General features: G+C 51.3%; 1 long non-coding RNA gene across 1 annotated transcript; it reads left to right on the top strand.

Moving 5' to 3' along the window:
• Positions 1–3,887: 3,887 nt before the first annotated feature.
• On the top strand, positions 3,888–6,594 carry LOC109490277. The gene is made up of 3 exons (XR_002143576.2): positions 3,888–4,025; positions 4,101–4,215; positions 6,433–6,594. It is a non-coding gene; the product is annotated as an uncharacterized LOC109490277 (long non-coding RNA).
• Positions 6,595–7,217: the final 623 nt, after the last annotated feature.

Here is a 7,217-nt window from a genome sequence, read left to right as displayed (position 1 = left end):
TTTTAGCCTCCCAGCCCCACTCTGAGTAAAGACATTTTGCCTTCCTCGCGTCTAGTAATCTCAGTCACGTGATCACATCAATCTGTAATTAGAAGTGTCAGACCTTTGGGAAATACGGTTTTCCTGCTGGTTAGAAGGCAAGATGAGTTAGGAGGAGTTAAGTCTTGTAGTTACAATCAGATTTGAGTCCTGCCTTTTCTGAACTTGCACATTGGATGTCGTGTGTGTGTGTGTGTATCTGTGTGTGCACGCATGCGCGACTTATTTATTTTATTACTGGAAGCTTGTACCTCTTAATCCCCATACTTGGATGTGGGGTAACCCACATACTGGACATCTTAACTGGCCAGGAATTCATTGACAGAAAATCTTTGGGTCGCTTCTGCATGCTTTTACATTCAGGGAGTTACCTAATCACTTCATGTTCTAGGAGATTCTCTGTTCTAGGTGCCGACTGCAGGGCACCAGCACGAATGAGTGGCCAAACGGAAGCTGATGTCAAAGTTTAGCAGCTGGGGAGGACAGAGGAACCAATCCCCACCTCCCCACCTCCCCACCCGGGGAAGGACACCCAGAGGTGAAACTGGGTTTAGGAGGAAGGTGCCAAGATCGACTCCGTGCCCGCTGAGGCTGTGATTCTAATCGATAACTGGTAGTAGTTAACATATAATGAGCACGCACTTTGTGCCTGGCAATATTCTAAGATTTCGATGCAACCCCTCACAAGTCCATTCAAGATAGCTGCTACTGTTACCCCGACCTGCAGACAGGGAGCCCAGGACCGAGAAGCGTGAGGCTCATTGTCATGCAGTTAGGGCTGTCACTCAAACCCAGGTGTCTCTGATGCAGGGCCCTTAACTATGACATTAGCTGTTGCAGGGGAGTGTAAAAACGTTTCTTCTCCACGAATTCCCTTTTACCTGAATGTCTCTCTTCTCAGTGGCGTTGATTGCATACTTGGTGGTTTATCTGAGACAATCCCTGTGAACAGGCTACTTGCTCTCTCTGGGTTACAGGGTTTGAAGTTTGGCAGGGACTTCGCAGAGCTGTGCTGACAATTCCACTGGAGGGGGTGGGGCGGAGAGACCTCTAATTTATAGCATTTGCCAATTTCCATAGTGAAAATGCTCTCACCATGACCGATTTGAAGTTGTCGTTGCAGCTTGTAAAAAATCCCTGAATATTTAATAATTGGCTCTGGTACAGCCCCTTCCAGCCCACCCCTGGGGCCCACTGGGTTGCATGATAGCTAGAAGCGTGCCCTTACCAGCTGGGAATTTGAGAAACACGTGGTGGAACTGAGCGCAGGCACTGGAGACCTCCCTGTGCTCTTCCAGATGTGCCTTTGAGTGTGTCCCCAGGTGCTGCCCACTGGAGGTCTGGCCCAGGGCACTCTGTGGACGGGGCTCAGCAGTACCTGGGCTCACCTGTCGCTGTCGGTGAGGAGGCCTCCGCTCGCCACCTGAAATAGCTCCCTCCGCCAGCAGGTGGCAGCACGCTCGCATTCAACTCTCCGCGTCCCAGCAAAATGAGGAGCCTTTGTTCTGAGCCAGAGGCCGTGTCATGAAGAGAAAGGCCCAGAGGGGCAAGCTAATCAGCCTGTCCTTAGCTGACCTAGGCCTCCAGAGCCAGCGGACGAGCTCCCGCAGCTTGATTTAATGAAAGCAACCTTAGCAGACAAGAGACAGTGGTCCCAACTCCACTGCCCGCCTGCCCATCCCACGGGCTTCGGCTCGGCCTGGGGCGGCACCATGGAAGCAGGCCCTGGGTCCTTTCAGGACCGGAGCTAGGTGCCAAGAATGTGTCTCCGGTTCTAAGGAGGGAGACTATTTACTCCTACCTGCTGCTACTACCCACAAGCCGCCCATGCTTAGTTATTTTGTTGACTCTTGACTCTCCTGGACGGTCAACTTCTACTAGGGTTGGTGGGAATCCCAGTAGTTTGCCTGATTTGGGCACTGAAAGTCCCATGTCCTAGGAGCCGCCAGTCCCTGGCAAATAGGACAATAAGCCACCACACTCCTAGTCAGGGTGCCCACCCGGCACACAGTAGGCGCTTTCCGTGATGGTGGTGCTGAAGGAGGGGGCAAAGCGGAAGTCACGTGGGATCCCAGCGCTGACCAAGTCCACCAGAGAGAATTTGATTTCATTCATCCCTTTGCATTTTGTCAGAGGTGAGGGCTGAATAGGTGAGGGGGAACCTTGGGAGCGGTCCTCTCTCCCGCTCATGGTCCATCTTTGACCTCCCGCCCGGTTTCCTTCCCTCACACCTGCCATCTGCCTGCACAGCCCTGCGTGTAGTCCGGGGCCCTCCCAGAGTCGGCAGCAGAGAACTCCCTGTTCTAGGGCAGGGTGGGGCAGGGGCAGCGGAGAGGCAGGCCGGAGGAGGGGTGAGGCAGATGGCAGGCTCTTCAGCCACCAGCAGGATGAAGGCTGCCCAAAGAGCCTTCCGCTTGGTCCCCAACACCAGGCAGAAACATGCGTTCCTCTCCCCTCCTGTAGCGCAAGCCCCATTATGAGGTGGCTTGTCTGCCTCTGTCACTGTAGAGTCCTCAAATGGTTCCTTCTAGGCCAAGCGCTCGGCCCAGGAGAGTCAGGCTCAGCAAACACAAATCGCAGTGTGGCTTGAATCAGGGCAGAAAGCTTGGCTTAAACCAATGTGAGCAATTTACAAATTTCCCTCCCTGCTGTGGACGTTGGGATCGAGAGCAGACCTCTCGCTGTGGCCCCTAAATTCTGCACGGGCAGGTTCTCAGTGATCCCCCAACCTCATCCTGTGCTGCTGTTCCCAGCACTCACTGTGGCGGCCCCCCTGGCCTTCCACCAGGCCCTAGCGATGCCATGCTCTTTCTTGCCTCGGAGTCTCCACTCGGCCGTCCCGTCTGTGTGGGTGAGAATTGCAGCAGGATCTGGCTCAGATGGGCTGGCCCCAGAAACATGTGAGAGGGTCACATTGAAGCCTCGACCTGAAGGATGAGAAGGGATCCTATCCTTCAATGGGGAACAGGGCCGGATGTACGAATACTTTCAACGTGGCAGGTGTCTGCTCTTCTCCCGTCGTCCCATTAAGAAGGAGTTATTGGAGCTTAGAAATGTAGATTTCTCATGGGTTTCACGTCCCAGGTTTTCTGAATAACAGCCTATCATACTGAGGGGGCTCATATTTACATCCCACTAGGAACAAATCAATGCAGGTATAGCCCTATTCTAAATAAAAATGGCCCACGCAGGTGAAATCCTGCTGACTCCCATCTTCCAACCAACAGCTGGATGTGCTGGAGACTAGGATCTCAGTAGAGCTGCTCAGGGCTTGGGGACTTGTATTAGCAGGCTCGGTCTTTCACCTTAAACAACAAAGGCCAGGAGTTTGGGCTATTTGTTCATGGCCCAGGAACATGGAGTTTATTGAAGAAACGCTGAGTTTGTGACATGGAGGGTCCCAGGTAAACCAAGTCCTGGATCGAATGCATAGCAACTCTGATTAGGAAGACATGGATATCTCCGAATCTCCAAAGCTTTGAGCGGACGGTGAGAGTCATCGCTGGTGTCAGAGAAGGGCCTCCCCTCCATCTCCAGTGCTTCCAGAGAGGCCACAGCTGACCCTCAGTGGAAGTGCCACGAAGGACCCCTGGCAGGGATGTCCGCACAGAGATGCGGCTGCCAGCCCCTCACAGACACTTTACTGAGCTATGAAATGACTGTCATGGGAGTTGGTGTGCGCTGCCCCTCTCTGAGCAGTCACCTTTGGGATCCTGAAGGTGGGCCAATCCCTTGGGTCTAAACAAACTTTCTCCTTTTCAAAGAGCTCATGTCTACGACTGTGTCCTGTCCAGGTGCGTTCCAGCCGTATTCTCCTTATTCTTCCCAGAGGAGGGAGCTAAGCAGCTGGGAACAGTCCCAGGATCTGGGGCCTCAAGGCAGTTCCAGGGATGTTGGGGCCTGACCGTTCTTTGCCTCCATCTATGATCGAGAAATGCCAACTGTTCGGGTTGCCCATGGGAGGAGTCAAAGGCTGGGACGTGAAGGTGTGGGTGCAGGGAGGGGAAAATGGAGGGAAAGGCTCCAAGTTTCCTGTGTCCTATTTTGTTTTGTTTTTCTAGGCAGCTTTGGTCCTGCGCCTTCTCGTCTGTGCCTGAAGAGTGCTCTGAACCGCCTCCCCTCAGCCGCCACCCTCCCCAGCATGCCTTTTTCACCTCCTCTACCACTTGCTTTGAGGTAAGAAGCCCCACCCCACCCAGAACACGGAGTTCTGTCCCAGAGTCTGGGAGACAGACGGTGGGTGTGAAGGGAGGAAGGGCCAGGGCAGTCAGAGCCAGAAGTGAGAAGGAAAGAGAAAGGACTGTTTTATTGTTTCTCCCTGACTCCCACCTGCTGTCAAAGAGCCCAGGTGGCAGGGTTTTGAAATGAAATGAGAGGACATCTTGCTTGCCTGATTTGGAGATCCTTTGTAATCCCCCCATGACTTGGCCCATCTGCTTCAATGCCACCACCATCCGTAGCAACATTCACTGAGTGCTCGGGGATGCCAGGCACGGGGCTGGGCAGGGGGGCCAGGAGCTTCTGTTACACTGGGATGACAGTCATGGAAATGGTCAAAGGCTGCAGTGGGGAGGAGAAATAGAAAGGCTCCCTCCTAAGAGTTGGAAACATCATGTTCTTTTAAAAAGGATTTTTATTTATTTATTTATTTATTTATTTGAGAGAGAGAGAGCACAAGCAGGGGCAGTGACAGAGGGAGAGGGAGAAGCAGGGTCCCCACTGAGCAGGGAGCCCGATGTGGGGCTCGACCCCAGGACCCCGAGATCATGATCTGAGCTGAAGGCAGATGCTTCACTGACTGAGCCACCCTGGTGCCCTGGAAATACCATGTTTTTTGAACAATGGCTTAACTTTCCTTTTTAGAGGAGCCCCAGTTGCCTGTCCCATAATGCCACCCAGGCAGTCTCAGCACTTAAGGTGGGAAAGGAGGGGTCTGGAGTCTGTGCTAGTTCTGGGGACTGATGGTGTCCCCATTGTATCCTCCTGCCTGTCCACTTGGGTCCCCACAGGTGAAGGACAGCAGGCCAAAGAGCTTGCCCCACAAGAACTTGTTCTTTAAGGAAACACAGTCTGTGGCCCAAAGGTTTTTGTGTGGGCGGACACCTGGGACACACGAGTGAGCCCCCGGGATGGCCACATGGGAATCAAGTCTGCTTGCCAGTGGTCTTAATGCGGGCAAAGAATTGAACAGTTAATTAGTTAAGATTACAGATAAAAATATAATCAGAACTTTGCATCCATATCACGGAATACTATTCCATAATAAAAGCAACTAACTAGAGATACAGACAGCAAGTCGGACGGGTCTCGAGGCAGTTATGCTGAGCGAAGAAAACAACCACAAAAGGTCACATTCCATATGATTTCATTTATGTAACATTCTTGAAATGAAACATTCTGGAGCTGAAGAGCAGTGTCCTGGTTGCCAGGAGTTAGAGGTTGGTGGTGGGGACAGCGGGTGTGGCTGTAAAGGGGTAGCGCGAAGGAGCCCTGTGGGGGCAAAATGGTTATGGACTTGGAATGCGGTGGCGGCTATGCAGGAGAGAACATTGCACGGAAGTGTGCGTGCATGCATGTGTGTGCACGTGCACGTTTGCACACACATGTATGTGCACACAAGTGCTTGTAACACTGGTAAAGTCTGCACTGACTCTGGATTGCATGAGTGTCCACGCTGTAGCTATTCCAGGTGTTACCGTTGGCAAAGCTGCGTGAAGCGTACGCGGGACTTCCTTGCACACTTGGTGGCAGTGGGGGTAAAATACAATAACACAATTCCGATTTCAATCTACTTTCATGCAGCGTGCATGGTGACATATAGTTCATCAGCATTACCTGCATTCACATTGTTGTCAACCATCGCCACCATCCCTCTCTAGAACTTTCTGTACTGAAACACTATGTCCGGTAAATGCTAACTTCCCACATGCCCAACGCCACAGCCAGTGGCAACCTCTTTGTGTCTCTAGGAGCTGCCTATTCTAGGTACCTCATGTCAGTAGAGCCCTACAATGTTTCTTCTTTGTGTCAGGCTTGTTTCATTGAGCATAATGTCTTCAAGGCTCATTGACACTGTAGTATGTGCCAGAATTTCCTTCCTTTTCAAGGCTGAATAATAGTCTATTGTATGTGTATAGTACATCTCGTTTATCCAATCATTTGTCAGTAGACATTTGGGTTGTTTCTACCTTTTGGCTATTGTGATCCTAGAGTATGTGTGTTTTTTGCAACTTTCTTTGAATGCAGAGTTGTCTCAAAATGTTAAAAAATATAGTCAGAAATAACATCTGTGAGTTAGCTAAGGCTTTCCTCTGCTGAGTAGGTAAAGCGCTGTGTGCTGAACTTCACTTTTATAGGGCATATAGAACCCAATTGTTCCCCTCTGCTTTTCAGGAGGCAACATCAGTACCTGATGGTCCAGAGGACAGTGCACGGGGTTCTGTAAATGCGAATCACTCTGGCCCCTAACATGGTTTACAGGTGTGGATCAAGAAACGGGAAAGAAATCTCTAGCCCTGTGAAACTGACACACGATTTCAATAAAGCCAATGACGTTTGCACAGAGCCAGCTTTTGGTGATACAGAATATGAAATCATTATGATACAACCTGCTAAAAATAACCACCAGGAGAGGTGAAAACTTGGCTCTGGAGGACTCATTTGTGTCACAAATGTTTTTCTCATTGGTGGTTTGGCCGCCGTCCCTTGGTCCATCTGTGTGCTGGTCTCAAGGACTCGGAGCAAGTTGGTGAACAGAGTAGACACCACTTCTTGGAAGGGCAACTGGATGGCCCGGAGTGGATGAGGGGACCCTGCAAGCGTGGGCCCCTGGAAAGCTGCACTGGGGTGGGCCTATGGGAAGGAGGAGAGGGTTGCATTCTTCTAGGGCAAGACAGGCTCAGCAGAGAGGACGCGCATGGCTAATGCCATTGTCATCTTCCCAAACCTATTTCTGGAAGGTTCACATTGCAGAGGGGGGCTGTTGGAGATGACACAGTCCCCGCTACTGAAACACCATCATCTGGACACAGAACTGTTCTGTTTTTGTTTTTTGTGAAGGTCTAGAACTCCAGAACTCCCTGACACTGGGTGCAAAATTTCTCTCTGTGTGTGTTTTTCTTGGGAGAAAGCGCATCTCTTTCCTCCAGTCCTCAAGGGTCCATAACCCCCATAACATA

Source organism: Ailuropoda melanoleuca, chromosome 2, assembly GCF_002007445.2.
Source record: "Ailuropoda melanoleuca isolate Jingjing chromosome 2, ASM200744v2, whole genome shotgun sequence".
In the NCBI taxonomy this organism is placed as follows: Eukaryota; Metazoa; Chordata; class Mammalia; order Carnivora; family Ursidae; genus Ailuropoda; species Ailuropoda melanoleuca.
This window is presented reverse-complemented; position numbering and strand designations above follow the sequence as displayed.